The 17,052-nt window shown below is 40.7% G+C and overlaps 1 pseudogene; it reads right to left on the bottom strand.

Annotated features, from left to right (window-relative positions):
• Positions 1–5,081: 5,081 nt before the first annotated feature.
• LOC147905548 (aspartic proteinase nepenthesin-1 pseudogene) lies at positions 5,082–6,553 on the bottom strand (annotated as a pseudogene).
• Between the last annotated feature and the right edge of the window lie 10,499 nt (positions 6,554–17,052).

Here is a 17,052-nt window from a genome sequence, read left to right as displayed (position 1 = left end):
ATCAGAGATGAATTCACTCATGAAAAATAAGACTTGGGACTTGGTTTCTTTGCCACGTGGAAAGAAAGCATGTGGCAACGTAAATGGGTCTACAAGATGAAGGTCACAAGTGATGATGTGCCTACGTACAAAAGGATATGGAGCTTATGCAGATGAATGTCAAGACAACTTTCTTGCATGGGGATTTGCATGAGAAAATTTACATGGTAAAGCCAGAAGGTTTTGAAGAAAAGAGCAAAGAGCATTTGGTTTGCAAGCTGAAAAAGACTCTCTATGGCTTTAAGCAAGTGCATAGAGATTGCTATCAAAAGTTTGATGCTTTCATTTGGTCCCAAGGTTTCAGAAGAAGTCAGATTGATTACTACCTCTATACTTAAAGGACTAAAGATAATAGCCTGATAATCTTGGCACTTTATGTGGATGATATGCTATTGGCTAGCAAGAACACTTATGAGCTAGATGCATTGAAGGCCAAGTTGCATGAGGCCCTTGACATGATAGAATTGGGACCTGTAGGTCATATTCTTGGTATGCGCATCACGCGTGATCAGAGTAGGAAACTCCTTTGGCTTTCACAGGAGTATGTTACAAAAGTATTACAACATTTCAATATGGAGGGGGGAAAGGCAGTAAGTACTCCATTGCCTCCATATGTAAAACTGAGTCAGGCAAATAGTCCCAAATCAGATGAGGAGAGGGCCATGATGGCCAAGGTTCCTTTATGCACCAACGGTTGGAAGTCTTATGTATGCTATGATAGCTACTAGATTGGACATTGCATTTGAAGTAGACGGTTGTTAGCCGATATATGGCTAATCTATGAAAGAGGAATTGGGAGGCATAGTAAGTGCATTATGAGGGAGATATGCATCTGCTTTGGTAGAGGAGAGATGCACGTACTTGGGTACATAGATTCATACTATGCAAGGCATGTAGATAGTAGGAGATCCACACTTCTAGTTATGTGTTCATCTTTGCAGGTGGTGCAGTGTCATGGATGTCTCGCGCACAGAAGGGCATTGCTTTGTCTACCAGAGAGGCCGAGAATGTTGTAGCCATAGAGGGTTACAAGGAGGCTATATGGCTTGATCGACTAGTGGGAGCTTCATACAGGTATACCGACATTGCATAGTGATTCCATGAGTGCTATTTAGCTATAGCACAAAATACGGTCTTTCATGCAAAGACCAAACACATTGAGGTCAGGTACCATTTCATTAGGGAGGTTCTTGAGGACAAGCGCATAGAGCTTGTCAAGGTTCATACAAATGATAACCCTGCAGATATGATGACGAAGAGTCTACCTAGTCAGTAGTTTGAGTATTGTCATGTATTGATGGGCATTGGATAGTATGTCCACTGATAGTTCTCTCTTAAAGGCACATTGTCCTTTAAGTGGGAGGTTGTGGGGGTTAAAGGACACTGTACCTCAACCTGGTTATGTACAATACTCAAACACACACATATATATGGATGACATAGAAGATTAGGGTGTTTTGCACCCACCAAAAACTTGTGTGGCTCTTCCTCTCTCTCACCCTCTTCCATTCCGCTTTCATTGAGATCACTCTCACATTTGGGCAACCATTTTGTTCTTTAGTCATAGTTTATATAGTGAAAATATCCATTGCTGTGGCATTTAACTCATCATAGGCTAGCATTGCCACTTTTCCACCATCAACAAACTTCCACATCTTCCCATTGACAAATAGAAACTTGATCCTGCACTTCAGATATGGAAGTTGTTCTCATCAAATACTTAAGGTCTGTCACACAAAATTCTCCCATGGATTGACAATGACTCAAATTCTTATATGCACTAACAATTGGATTCCTGATTCCACTATCCCTCAAGTTGTTAAAAAAAGCCAATTGAGCAATGTACAATGAAAAGAGAGTTATGCTCTTTGATCCAGTTCAAAAAGATCTAGATTTGGGGTCTTGTTGTCAAATTATGCACATCATTGAGTATACATCAAGGACATCAAATTATGCATGGCATTGAGTGCATCAAAGAAAACTAATTGAGCAAGTGCTTAGCCTCTGCTGTAAAGAATGCCACGGTGGTTTGCTTCTTGCTAGACCAAGATTCACAATGAGGATTTAGCATAAATTTGTTTCCTTGAATAGACTTGCATTGGTGGCCTTCTCCCCATTTTGCATCATATGTGGTTCTCCATATGGGCTCTCTTTCAGATATGCAAGCCTATGATTGGCTGTCCCACTAAGGTATCCAAAAATCCACTTTACCTCATTCCAATGGTGGACACACGGCTTTGCCATGAACTAGCTCAATAGCCCTACATAGCAAATATCATGCCGTGTCAATGAAATCAAGTATATGGCTTATAAATTTTTGTCAATAAAGTTTAGGATCTAAAACCTTTGCACTCTACAATTTCAACATGTTGTGATGGGTCTCAATAGGTGTACTTAGAGATATGACATCCAACATTCCAAACTACTCTAACATAGACTCAATGTCCCTTATTTGGCTAAGAAATATGCGTTTCTCTATTTGTGCTATGCTCATTGGTAAAGTGCAGGATCTAAAAATTTTGTACTCTATGACTTCAACATGTTGTGAACATTCCCAACTACTCTAAAATAGACTCAATGTACTTGTTTTGGCTAAGTGCCTTCCTCGAGTTGTGCTATCTTAACACCCAAAATATAATGCAAGAATCCCAAAATAATGTATTTCAAACTATCTACAAACATTGACCTCCTTGATCAACTTATTGTTGCTGCTGCCTGCTATGATGTGGTCATCCACATAGAATGCAATGATTCTGAGAGCATCTATATTTCTCTTCACATACACCCCATGATTAGGTTTTAATTTTCTTGAAGCCTTCTTGTTTGAAGTAAGTGTCAATCTTGATGTACCAAGCCCATGGGGCTTGCTTGAGACCATAGAGTGCCTTCTTCAACTTGCACACTAAGAGGATCATATCCTTTCTCCACAAATCCTTTTGGTTGTCTCATATGCACCTCTTCTTCTAGTTCTCCATTTAGGAACATGAACTTGATGTCCATTTGATGCAACTGTAACCTCATACTACAAGTAAGAGAAAGAATAAGGTGGATTGTTTTTATCCTTGTGACTGGCACAAATGTCTCCTCATAATCAATGCCCTTCTTCTAAGCATATACTTTTGGCCACTAGTCTTGCCTTATACTTGTTAACACTCTCATCAGATTTTTGCTTGACCTCATAGAACCATTTGTAGTGCATAACATTCTTTCTTTTGGGCAGTTCCATCAATCCCCAAAATTCATGTTGCAGTCTGGAGAAATGCCATTATACTCTTCTTCCGTGGCATCAACCCATTCCTTGGATTTTTTTTGCCTCCAGAAATTGATAGGTCCTTTGATTTGTGCAATGTAGCATGTATAGCTTCAAGTCCTTGATAATGCCATCTACCTCATCCACTAGCTTCTTTACCCACCTTGTAATTTTCTTAGATGACATGGCTTCTTGGTCATTCTGACCATGAGATGCATTCTCTGCTTGGGAATTTGTAGAATGTCTTTGAGATACTCTCCCATTTCCTAGACCACTACTCATGCTAGGTAGCATTTCCTTAACTACTTCCACTCATGCTAGGTAGCATGCAATCAAATATTCCACATTCTATGGATATGTACAAATCTGTATCTCTAGCATTATCAACTAGTTGATTCTCTACTCTTCCATTAATTCTACATAAACATGATGGAAAGAGCATGATTTACCTTCTCATCAAACACCACATCATGGGAAGTAAACATTTTATGAGTTGCAAGGTTGTACAACTTGTAAGGTTTATGTTCCTCTGCATACCCAACGAAAATGCATTTCTCACTCTTGGCATCAAACTTACCCCTCTTGTCCTTTGATACATGAGCACATGTAGTTGATCCAAATACTATGAGATGCTAGGCATCCACTCCATGCTTCCTTTGGTGTCATGTCATGTAAAGCATTCATAGGGGACTGGTATAACAAATAAACCATTGTGCAAACTGCTTCTGGTCCAAACTTTTCAGCATGTCCTTTGTTTGCATGATGCTCGTTGCACACTCAACAATGGTGTGGCTCTTTCATTCCACTACTCCATTTTCTTGCTATGTTTTAGGAAAGGAAAATCCTATGTGTATTTCCCATTGCTTGCAGTACTTAGTAAAGAATTTGGAGTGTATATTCTTTCACATTGTGGCATTTGATTCGACAACTGGCTGAGCTTCTACGATGGCCTTGAACTCTTTGAACATTGCAAACAATTTAAACCTTTTCTTCATGGTGTAGCCAAATAGCGTTTCTGTATGGTCTCATCAATAAATGTAACAAAGTATTTACTACCGCCAAGTGATGGCATATTGGTCATATACCTTGCAATATTAATATGCACCAACTCTAATGGTCTCTTTGCTCTTGTGGCCTCAACCTTATGGCCTAACCCTTGGGAAAAGGTTCCTTATGTTGTTTCTATAAAGGCATCCTTCACACAAATCACCCTCTTTGACAAAGGGGAGTCCTTTCACCATGTTCTTGCATTCAAGCAATTGCATGGATCTAAATTAAGATGTCCATACCTTTGGTGCTATAAATGAGAATCTATATGAGCAACCATGTATGCTCTCTGACCAAGGTTTGCGACTGCCAACTTATGAACATGCACCATTTTCTTGCTTGGGGGCTCTATTGAGTTCCTTTGTATAGTTAAGCTTTGTTTTAAACAAGTTGAATACATTCAAAAGGCCTGCCTGGAAGGTGAGAGAAGAAGAAGAAGAAGAAGAAGAAGAAGAAGAGGAGGAGCGAGAGAGAGAGAGAGAAAGGGGGAGAAAAAAATGGGGACCAAAATAGCAAAAAATCCAAATAGAAACACCTTTAGGGGAAAAAAACGAATTACATGAGATAATCCCTTGGAGAAGTAGGCTACATATCTGAAAAGGTCACGGCTTACTTAGACATTTACAAAAACGTCACGTGTTATTTTTGTGTTAAACTAAACACATATAGTAAAGAAATATCTTCTATGGCTGCATACACGTCACATGCAGTTTCAAGGAGAGCTGATAAACCATGCAGAAGTAATTTGCCTAATTAAAGAGTATCGCAGGTGACCGGCTTGAAGGAGAGCTTCTTGCTGGATCCATTGTCGAACAGAAACTGGATATTTTGCTGTTGAATATTTCCAAGGACGCTGATATTCACCGGCGATTTCCCAAAAGCTAGGCAGAAGTACCCGTGATAATCAAAAAAGATGTTCTGGGGAGAGAGACTCAGGTCCGCGCCGTCGAAGAGAAAAGCAAGGGCAGGTATGGAGGTGGCATTCGGGGAGTTGGAGGCGTTGTAACACAGGTCGAGCCCGAGGGCCGAGCCGTTGATGGTAGGAAAGTGGATAGCAGACGAGTAGGCGTTCAGCAACGGAGTGTAGGCGGCGTCCACAAGTAGAGTGACGGTAGAGCCTGAGTCTATGACGAAGCCACCGCGACCATCGGTGTAGATGTCGAAGGTACCGGAGGGGATGTCGAGGGGGGTGCCACCCACACTAATTCCCTGCAAATTAACGTAGTACAAGGAAGAATGGGCTGGGTTGCTCAGGAAGGGCGTGGATTGAACGCCCGTGCCGTTGATATTGGCAAGGGATCCGAACAGAAGTGGGCTCGTCTTGGAGATCGCGTCGTTCCAAGTGACCAGACAGTAGGAGAATTTACTTGAATTGCTTTCGATGGAGGAATTATATGCCAATTGCGAAGGCAGAGAGAGCGGGCCTGCTCCCATGCCCACTATGCCTGCAGCGCTTAGAAAGGCAATCGGCCCGTAATTGAAGAATCCAGCACCGAAAGCAAAGCTGGGCAATGAGTATTCTCCGATGGTGAGCGTATCGTAGGCAAGAACGCCTGTGGTGACCGTATTTCCTTCAGGGACTCCATAGCCGTAGGTGTATTCGCAGGGCGAGGAGTTGTAGCAGAAGCTGGCGGGCAAGACGATGCACAAGCGGTCGGCACACGAGGCATTCTTGTAGGTGGAAGACGAGGAGGGCTGGAAGACATTTCCGGTTTGGTTGTAGCACTGGAAGCAAGGGTCGGTCTGTAGCCAGACCAGGTCGCTGGCTGTATCGAGGATGGCACTGAAGGGTTGAGGCGGGGTTCCGAGAGCGAGGGTCACCAAATATGCTCCCTCATCATCAGAGAAGATAGGGGCAGATAGCGGAGGACCGTTGCTCAAAGAGGTTCGCTGCGCCAGAACGCGCCTGCTGCCGTTCCTCGCCGCGATCGTTTGAGCACGCAGCTTGCTCCCCTTGGCTGCTCTCGTCAACCTCTCCAGGCTCTGCTCATGGGAGCTGAATTCCATGAAGGCATCGCGGTGAGTGAGCTGCGCTCTCAAACCAGTGAAGGTGTTTGTGGGCGAGGCGTGCTGTTCATCATCCACAGGCAACACTGTCATGGAAGAGGAGCAAGTTCCTGGAACAAGACGGTCGCCATTGCCTGCATTAGTAGAGGAGGCTTGTACAAGTAAGAGCATGATGAGCACAACCAACGAGGATCCATGATGCTGAGCCATGGTTCACCTTCAACTCAATAGTCTGCAAGAATGCAACACAACAGTTGGTCTGCAAGAATGCAACACAACAGTTGCACTTAATAGTGTGCGACAATAGATAGTATACTATCTCAAGAACGCAACACAATAGTCTGCAAGAATGCAACACAAGAGTTGCATTTAATAGTCTGCGAGAATTCAACACAATAGTCTGCAAGAACACAACACAATAGTTGCAAGAATTCAACACAATAGTTGCACTTCATAGTCTGCATGATTGCTGACTCCTTCAACGCAACCTTTCTGCCGAATCAATTAGGGAATCCTAAGTCGATAAATATATATACTTTGATCTTCTCGTGCTTATCAACTACGTTCTTTAATTTATTCCTTGTGCATGATAGCTTCCTTGGCACCTATTTTCCCTTGCACACGCCTTGCAAATACATTTCAAAATGATTCCAACGCTGAAAGTATTCCTTCTCAGCTCATTATCTCACACTCTAACGAGTCAAGCAAAGCGCGTGAGCTCCACAGAAACTCACAAAGTTCAAAGCTATGGAATAAATCAAGGTTCTTGTCCCCAATATTTAGAATACTCTATGTGGATGCTTGTTGGAAATATAGGGCTATGTGTGTGTGTACATGACAATGGCTGCTACAACTGTATACCAATCCTGAACAAGCTGCGCACTCGCGGGAGTGGCGACCCACATGTGCTTTGATTGCAGTACAAGGCGACGGCAGCAAATCAAATCACTACGCGTGCGTAACTGCACACTGTTACGTAGTGTTCAGTCTGGTCATAGTGGGACACGAGAGTTGATGGCCTCCATCAGCATGCCATGATTTTGTGTTGAGATGACTGGCATTTGATTGGTCGACCGTGCCTTGTGTGGGTGATTGACATTATTTGTTTGACTATCCCTATGTGGGTGGTCAGAGTTTGTAAAAAGGCTGGTCTTGCCCTGTGTGGGTGATTAGTATGTTTGGTTGGCCAGCTCATGCTAGTGGAGTTTGAACCATGGGGGGATGTTGGAAATAGGGCTATGTGTGGCTCAAACCCCCTCATGGAGCATGTGGTTAATGGAAGCTAAAAAGGTTCTTGGTTCACACAGTGACACGTGGAAGAAGACCTTGGGGATCAATCCCATAGGCAATTGTGACATTCACTGAACCTTGGTTATAAAGAAAGAGAGATCCCCTCCCCCCGGCTCTTTTTGGGTAAAAGGGGAGGCTCTACATGGCTATGTGGCAGGGAGTGGGATCCCCTGCACTCGGTGCATCTCGGTGGTGACATGTGGCATCTGGCCACGTTTTCTAACAATGCCAAACATGTACGTGGCTCTCTCTTAAATATAGAAACAAAAAGGGATAACAAAGGTCCAACTCTGATATTTTACTCGTATCATTGCTAGAAGTTTCAACATTGCGATGAATATAAAAAATAAACCCCCTCCTTTTTAAGCACCTTTGCCTACATCACTCCCAAACACCCGGGCTTCTGCACCACTGACTTGCTTTGGGGGTTTGAGATCAAACTTTTCTCTACTAAGATAGCATGGCATACTTTTGAATATCTTATCTACAAAATGGTTAGGAAATCCATCTAGCATTTTCAAGGACTTCTGCCTCACGGTATCTATTATGGATGCTGCAAAGCATAACACAATGGGATGGAATATATAAGCCACATGCATGCTTTTACCAAGTTTAATCATTTACTATACTCCATGTGCAAGCTCTAGATTTGGCCACCACAAAAGAGGATTCTTTTACAAGTTGGATAAGCATTCAAATGAGGTATGCACACAGATAACCTACGAGATATGTCTCTAGGAAATTCCAATTGGAGAATGTTTCAAGGAAGTTCCATATAGTATGCATAGTAGATTGAGGTGTGCAAATGTTTTTTAACTCATTTTTAGTGGTCACACAATTTCTTGTCCAACAACTAATTATTTAGATTATTGAAACATAAGAATTCAAAGAAGGCATTGACCTCTCCTTTGGTTATAAGGAACACTACAAGAGCCTTGTGGACATCTTTATTCTAATCCTAGTCCACCGAACTTGTTTTCCCTAGCACATAGCATAGATATTCCCATTGCACATGAGATTCCCATTAGTTATTAGAGTTAATGAGTTAGGCAAGAGCTTAAGCATGAGCATCGAGGTTGACAATGCTCATATATTAGATTATCAAATCTATGTTAATGTACACATAGAGGAAAAGCTATTCATTATATATTTAATTAAATTCATACATTATACCTCATAAAATTAACTTGAAAATGACTAATGAAACACAAAAAAAGGACAAGTTCTTGTAAGCATCACATATGACATTGTGATAGGTGTATTATTAAATAATAATGGCAACCATTACAATGTGAATAAATGCCATTGATATTCATAATTTAGCAGGGTACTTATATCAATTTTTAAAAGCAATGTGCTTTGTTGAATTTTATAAACAATATCATCTATCAAAAGTTGATGGAAAAATGAGAATGTAAAAACAAAACTTGGGTACAATGTTAATAAAGCATGGTACTTATATCAAAAATTTTAAGCAATGTGCTTTGTCGAAATGTCATCTACCAATAGCTGATGGAAAATTGAGAATGTAAAGACAAAACTTTAGATTCAAGATATTGTGAGTATTGAGTGTGTAGTGAGGACTCTTATATGATTGGAACAATGTAGTGAGAAAAATATATAAAAGAGTAGTGAAAGGAAAAGATATTAGACCTTGTGCGGTGAACTACTAGAAAGACCTACATAGGATGTGTGTTCAAAAGATGATATTGAAATTCCTATTTACATATAGGCACTACATTCCTTTCCCTTTATAAATCTTTAAAAATTTTTGGAAAATTATGATTATGCTAAAGAAGGATGTATCTTGGATTGCATAGGATATCCAAATTATTAAAAAAAAATCAATACACATATATGGAAGCATGAATTGTTCATTCGAATTAAGTGCACTACATGAGCTTCCTACAAACCAAAGGAGGAAACCGATTGCAAGTCTTTGCTATGGTTGAGGGGGTATCCAATACTTTACTACAATTTTGTGCATACATTTGGGGGCATGCTTAATAACTTCTTTTTATTTTAGTTAGAAAGGAGTAATTTTGAAAAATGCAGTCCACACTTATGGAGCTACTACATAGTGGTCTTAAAACTTTGATCTTTGGTGATGTTTGTAGCATAATTCACCCATAAATTATAAATACACTAGAAAGAACTCAATTTATACGTGTGCCATTCTCGTTATTTATCATTTTGCATTAGTTCCAAATATTTAACATCTCCCACACTTGCATTCAAAATTTCACGTCCTTTGTGCCGGTAAATGCCAAATAAAGTACACATCCATCTCTTCTACTCTCACTTGTAGGCCATGACTTGTGCACCTATCCCATAATATTCTCCACTATGCGTTGATTCTCTTGGCTTCTTCTCATCTATGTCCTGTCCCTTTTAGGTCTTTCTCTTCTTTTGGAGAAATTTCCTCCTCACTTTTTCTCTCTTGGATTCTTCCCTTCTAGGTTCATTCCTTGCCATGCTATCTGTGCTCCCTAGGCTTGCTTGGAATGTGCACAAGTTTCAATTCTTGTCACATGAGGCTTCAAGAAAGTCCTTGTATTTATTCACAAGCTATAAGGTCTAACATAATCATTTCTCATTTCTTGGATGAATTGCTTTGTGTATGAGAAAGTAAACAAGATTGGGATCACATTGTATCAAGGGGGGTGAGCATTTCTTGCAAATCTTGGCATGGTGAAAAGAGTGGGTGAGTAGTGGAGTGAATGAGCAAGGGAGTAGATGAGTGGATGAGAGATAGAGGAGGGAGTGTCGATCATGATAGCCAATTAGGGGCGCATGAGAGCTAGAGGAGGGAGCATGGAGCAAAGTAGCAGAGCATGGAGGCAAAGTAGCCAAATCATGCTCGAAGCCATGGTTAAATAATAACGGTGGCACTCTAATATCGGAGGCCAGGTGGTGCCATCCAAATAACCATGAGCCATCTCAATAAGACACCTTCAATTAATCAAAATCCAAGCCAGCATGGTGAATGAAGGCCTTGTGGTGCCATCTAAATAACCATGAACCATCTTAATAAGCCACCTTAAATTAACTAGAATCTGAGCCAATGCGAGGAATGGAGGCCCAACGGTGCCATCCAAATAATCATGAGCCATCTTCAATTAGTCAAAATTCAAGTCGCCAATTAATCACATGCTTGAGTGGTCGGGCAATGCTGTATTTTGCAGATTGTCTTTGCTATGCAAAGCTTCATTAGAGGCCTTAAAAATAGTATAATTTTGCCTTCTCATTAAAGGTGAGGGCATCACGGTGAGTGGGACTAGATTTCTTGTTTTTCCCCAAAAATAATCATTGGCATGCAAGCCCATCCAATTATAGAATCATGAGCACTATTTTATCTCTAGTGAGACTACACTAAAAATAATCGAGAATTGTTTTGCCCCCAAAATAATCACATGCAAGCCCATGCAATCACATGCCACCACGATGATGAGGCTAGTAATTTGGACATCCAAATAATCATGAAGGAGCTGCCATGCCAGTGATGATTGGTAATTAATTGGTAACTAAATTGCATGCATGCCAGACTGGATTGCTTGTTTTGTCCCAAAAATAATCACTAGCATGCAAGCCCATCAAATTATAGAATTATAGGCTACTATTTAATCTCAAGCCACCGTGGTGATTGGTAATTAATTGCACTAAAAAATAATTTGTCCCAAAGATAATCGCATGCAAGTCCATGCAATCACATGCCACCATGGTCATTGGTAATTAACATCATGACGTCCAAATAATCATGAAGGAGCCGCCATGAAGGTGGCTAGGGGTAATTAAATTGCATGCATGCAGATGCATCATATGGATGGGCAATATTTCCTACATCAGATGGTTTCGTCCAAATAATCATGAAGGAGCGGCCGTGCCGATGATTGGTAATTAAGTGGTAATTAAATCACATGCAAGCCGGATCAAAATTTGAGCTACCACCTATTCACCTACCGCCCATCCAAATAATCATCAAGGTGGCTACCATCTCAGGTTGTTGAAGTCCCCTCCAACAATCCAAGAGTCTACATTTGGAAGACACTCTTATAGCCTCCTCCAAAAGGCTAGACGGTGATGTTTGCACATTGGGCATACACGTTCAGTATCCCAATCTTAGACTCTCCCATCCAAACTGCCCATCCTGGGATAAGCTTGGATCATAGACCTCTAGAGCCACTATCTATGAGATTGAGATGAAGACCCCTCCATTTCGTCTTGCTAGAGGTGACCACTCCTTCAAACCTCTCCTTGGGAGTAGATGGTATCACCGTTTGATGTCTGATGCTGAGAACATATGCTCCCAAATCAAAAGGATGTCCAATATTTGCCCTACCACTACCCTCTGCAACTCCTACCAAAGGATTAGGTACTGTGGTTGACTACGAGCATGGTCGTGGAGCCCGTGCACATTCCAACTCACTATGGTATAGCTCATGAGGATAGGGATCTAGAAAACAAGGCTCTCCTATGAGTGGGTGCCTGTTCCAGAAAGACTGCCTTATGTGACTTTGCAGGGGGTTTGGAGAGCAAGTAGTCTATGTCTGTATGTTGACGTACTAAGGTGGACACTGGCTCAATGCCAATCTTCCGTGCCCACTTCATCCTGAAGGAGACTTCCACCTCGAACAACTGCGCACACTTCTAGAGTGGCCAATAGTATGCTTGATCAACCTTTGCCTCAAGCGGCAACCTAATAGCTCCTGCCGCCAAACCACACATCGGCTTCTCTCGTGTGAAGCATAACTAAAAAGTAACCTCTACACCATGGGCATGCCAAAGGTCTAGTCCCTATGGCCCCATCCACTCGTCCATCATGCATGAAATCTGATCTCCCATAATAGCATCAAACACCACTAGGGACCCCTTCTCCAACCCTGTGGATGCAAATTGGAATCTCCAATGTGGGTGTGTCTAGGAGCCCACTAAGTTGATCGAACCCCCTTTTTGGGGCTACAAGACCACAAGCGTTACCTCTAGGGGTAGAGGGTAAGAGTCCAGAATCTCCAGATGATTCCAAGGTCCCAATCTCTAGAAGTACTGTGGTAAGGGATGCCCAAGCTGGAGATTGGGAGCTCCTGATCAAGAGAATGAGCCCCTTCCCTCTAGCTCCCTCCTTGGACAAGATGCTACGATAAGAAAGCAAAAGGGGACATCTTCTTACCCTTGCTTGTTGGCAGGGGTGTCGAGGCAAGGGAGGGGTGGGAGGCTAAAGAACCTACTAAAGAGGTGGAGAGGGGGGCAGAGGGGGAGGGGGGAGGAGGGTGGTGAGGGTGACCATAGTAGGAGGGGCGAGGGGGAGGGGAGGGGCTGGGCTACATGCAAGTAATATGTTTCTTGACTTTCCCCCTAGCTTTGAGATGTGCGGAGATGGTATACCTTCATGGTACCATCTCTCAAAGGATCATTTAAGGTGTGGCATACTTGTGATTGCAACAATATTGGATGATTAGATGGTGGTTAGTCCTTATTTTCCCATTAGCGATAGGAAATACTTTATTGTAGTTCTATACTATTTCATAGTTTAAGCTTGGATGCTCTTTATCTACATGACTATTGTATAATTTGCCTATGAATGAGAATGCATTACATAGATGGAATGATATGTTTTCATGCAATTATTGGAGTGCATCATTGCGTGTTGTTTTAGATAAAATTCTACATGGTTACCCAAACAAGAAGGATAAGATATGTTGTTTAGAAATCTCCTTCCTTTGAATCATTGTGGAATGTAAGAGATCAAATGTATTTGATATACCTTTCTCCATGTTTCAAATGATTCCCTATTGCTTGTGTTTATGATGCAATTAAGCCATACACCTCCAATATTTTAGTGTATATATTAAACCTACCTTTGATGAGAAGTTGAATATACAAAAAATGAGTAACTTGTGGACTCATTTATCAGGCTTGAGGTTCAAAAGAGACATGGAGCATGATCCACCATGCATTTTCAATAAGAATTAAGGGATCCACTACTTTCATTGAATGTATTTTGATCCTCTAGGTGGCATATGAATGGACATGGATGTAATATTTTACCTAGACTCATGAGAGAATCTTAACAAATGGGCATACATGCTTCTCTTTTGATAATGATACTTTTATGGTGGGTAGTGTTCTTGAGCCCCTTGTGTAGGTTGCTAGTGCCAAGAGAGCTCGATTAGATCTTGTTTATTAGGATGGTAATGAGTATACTATTTAGCCTCTCAAACACCCATATGATTCATGTATATATGCATTGATGTGATATTTCATAAATAATAGAATCAATAAATACCATTTTAGATTATATTTATTGGAATATGGAGTACAAATTCTACTGTTATTTATATAGAAGTCACTTGCCATGCTTTAGGATGAATAGCATTTAGTAGCTTCTTATTTAAAATTAAATTATGATACACATTGTTTAAGAAGGTAGGTATAGATCATGGTGTTCTTAATGATATGGTCTAAGATGATTTGAGGACATTGTGAAATGTGGCCAATAGTTTGCAATGATTTTTGTTTTGCATCTATCTTTGATAGGATATGCATCAAACATTGAACTCTATATGTAGTCTAGTAAGAGATTGCTTGCATTACAAAATGAAAATTCAGTTGTTAATTGTGAATTTTTACCTATTGTTATGATTATCGTTATATGTGGTCTAATGTGTAGAGTCTAGACTAATATTTGGTTTATCTACTTTGGCATAAAAGACATAAATCAATTCGATAAAAATATATTCTTATTCAAGAACGTTTAATGTCCATACATTGATCGTGCCTATAATTCTATTTGGTCATTTAAATCTATTTACAATGTAGATTGTGTTTGTAGAGTGATCTACTAGGCTAAGCAGTAGCAATGGAAAGGGTAGTGGTGAGAAGCATGATCAAATGACCAAGCAAAAGGAAAATGATCCTTGCACATTTGTTGATGATAAATACTTAGAGACTTTGAATTGAAATTGAGTTTTTCATATTGGAATTATCAATCAATGTAATAGTTTAACTTAGTCTTCAAGATTACTTTAAATTGCATGGATATTAAGCAAGACAATGGGTAGTACTATGACATCTTACATATGATATTCTACTACTTGAATCATTATGCCTAATTGTGGCTATTTCTTCTTTCTAATTATTGGATACATGTGATGGGTTTTAAAGTCAAATGTCATATGTTGATTTTTCTTGCTTGATTTTCATTGATTGCTTCATGAGGCTTGCTTGGTTTTCATTGCTTGGACTATTGACTACCTCACTCTATACGGTGGCATTCTGAGCTCACAGGCTTTTATATTGAGTCCACAACTCTACGAGTTGCTATTGATCCCTTATTGCATGGCCCATTGGTTAGCCAAATAAATAAAAAACTGACTGCAAGCCTCCAACTATGTAGGGGTGCCATACAGAAGTAGGTGGAATCCATGGAATGACTCGGATGTTGCTTCTTGCCGTACTCAAGATTAATAAAGTAGTAGGGAGGGGGCACAAAGCATGGGAAGTAAAAATAGAGCCTCCATTTGGCCTTTTGTGTTTGTAGGCATTCATTCTAAGTCTGCAACTCTACAAGTTTCTAACTAGTCTCTTGCTACATGGCCCATTGGTTAGCCAAATCGATTAAAAATTGACCGCAAGCCTCCAATTGGTTAGGCTACAATGCAAAAGTGGGTGGACTCCATGGGATGACTAGGATGCTGCTGTTTGCTGTACTCAAGATCGACAAAGTAGCAGGGAAGGGGTGCAAAGCATGGGAAGTAACAATAGAGCTTGCCTCCATGGGAAGTAACAATAGAGCTTCCCTATTTTGTCTCTCCATGGGAACCTCCCAAAATCAAACTTGACACTCAGGTAGCAGCTGTATCAAAAAGTGAATGGGACTATTCAATAGAAATTGCAATAAAATAGGAACTTGGCACCTTTGCAAGGCTAGGCACCACTGCAAAACTTGTCACCACCTCTAAAGTTACCACCAATAGAGTGCTTGGCACTTTTGCACTTATCTGCACCAAACTCATAGGGGGAGGTGAAGAAGAGATGGGCACCAAAACTGAGGTTGGAGGAGAGGGATTTGACGTTGTCGATTCTGCTTGAGAAAAGCTCGCCCCTTCACTATTCCTCTTCCTCCTCTTTGTTGACACTTGTCCATTCTCTTAGACCTTCATGCACCAGCTTCGAATCAACTATTTTGATCTGTAGGGGGACCTCTAGCTCATCTCTATCAATGGGAACAAGATGTTGAGAACCTAGTCGACCTTCATGTAGATCAACTTCCCTTTTGCCAGTGTGGTCCCCACTCTTGATGCTTCCACTTGCAATATGCACGCCATGCAATTGATTGTGTTTTGGCATGCATGATCACTCCCTCGTTCACAAGGACACCATGTAATTCTTTGCTTGAAAGAATAGGGACTCATGCACCCATCAAAATCCCTCCTTGATTGCCGCACTTTCATGGTTGCTGAGTCGATATTCCCCTATGATATCTAGTACAAAATTTTCCTCCAATGTTGACTACACTATATGTTGGAATGTTTTCGATTTCTCCTTCCATTTGTGAGAAGCACCAAGGTTGATCCAAATCAACAAAGAACTCTGTGAACAAATTCCTCAAGAGAGCCCAAGAACTTGTTTTGGAGTATAAGGGTGTATTCAAATGGGAATACAAAGGACTTGAAGGGGTACCACCAAATTTGATTCAATACTAAATAACACTCATTCTAAATGCTAAGCCAAGTCAATAGTACATGTATTTGGTAAAGGAAAACATTGACTAGCTAATAAAGGTAGGTTTCATCTAGCAATTCTACCAAAGCAATTGGATATTCCCAATCATAATTGTACCAATGGAAAATAGCAAGTTGAGAGTCTGTATAGACTACCTAAGACAATGAAAGACCCATTCTTATTACCATTCATAAACACCATTTGGGAAAAAGTAGCTAGCCATGATATGCATTCGTTCAAGGAAGGATGCACTTGGTACAATCAAATCATGTTGGCCAAAGAAGATTAGGAGGAGAAGAGTTTCATCACCAAATGGCAAGAATATTCACATATAGTGATGCCATTTGGGTTGATGAATGCATCCTATATGTTTTAGTGCTTCATGGTGGGAAACTTCCACAATTACATCGATGAGTTCCTTGCCATGTCTTGGATAATTTCTCTATGTATAGTACAAAGCATGCACACTTGTAATGTCACAAAAGATGTTCTAGAAGTTCCAAAACATAAATCACCTTAAATTCCTACAATGTGTATTCAGTTGTTCTCAAGAGTGTTGGTGGGACAGAGGATCTTAGGTGAATGCATAATGACTAAAAAGTCAAAATTTAATGACATACGAAAAATGAAAGACTCAAATATTGTCAAGAAAGTGCACTCATTCATGAGAATCCTTAGCTTGTATAGATAGTTTGCCC

The sequence above is a fragment of the Dipteris shenzhenensis genome, chromosome 1 (assembly GCF_047967505.1).
Source record: "Dipteris shenzhenensis isolate YYH24624 ecotype China chromosome 1, Dip_SZ_1.0, whole genome shotgun sequence".
NCBI classification, from domain to species: Eukaryota; Viridiplantae; Streptophyta; class Polypodiopsida; order Gleicheniales; family Dipteridaceae; genus Dipteris; species Dipteris shenzhenensis.
This window is presented reverse-complemented; position numbering and strand designations above follow the sequence as displayed.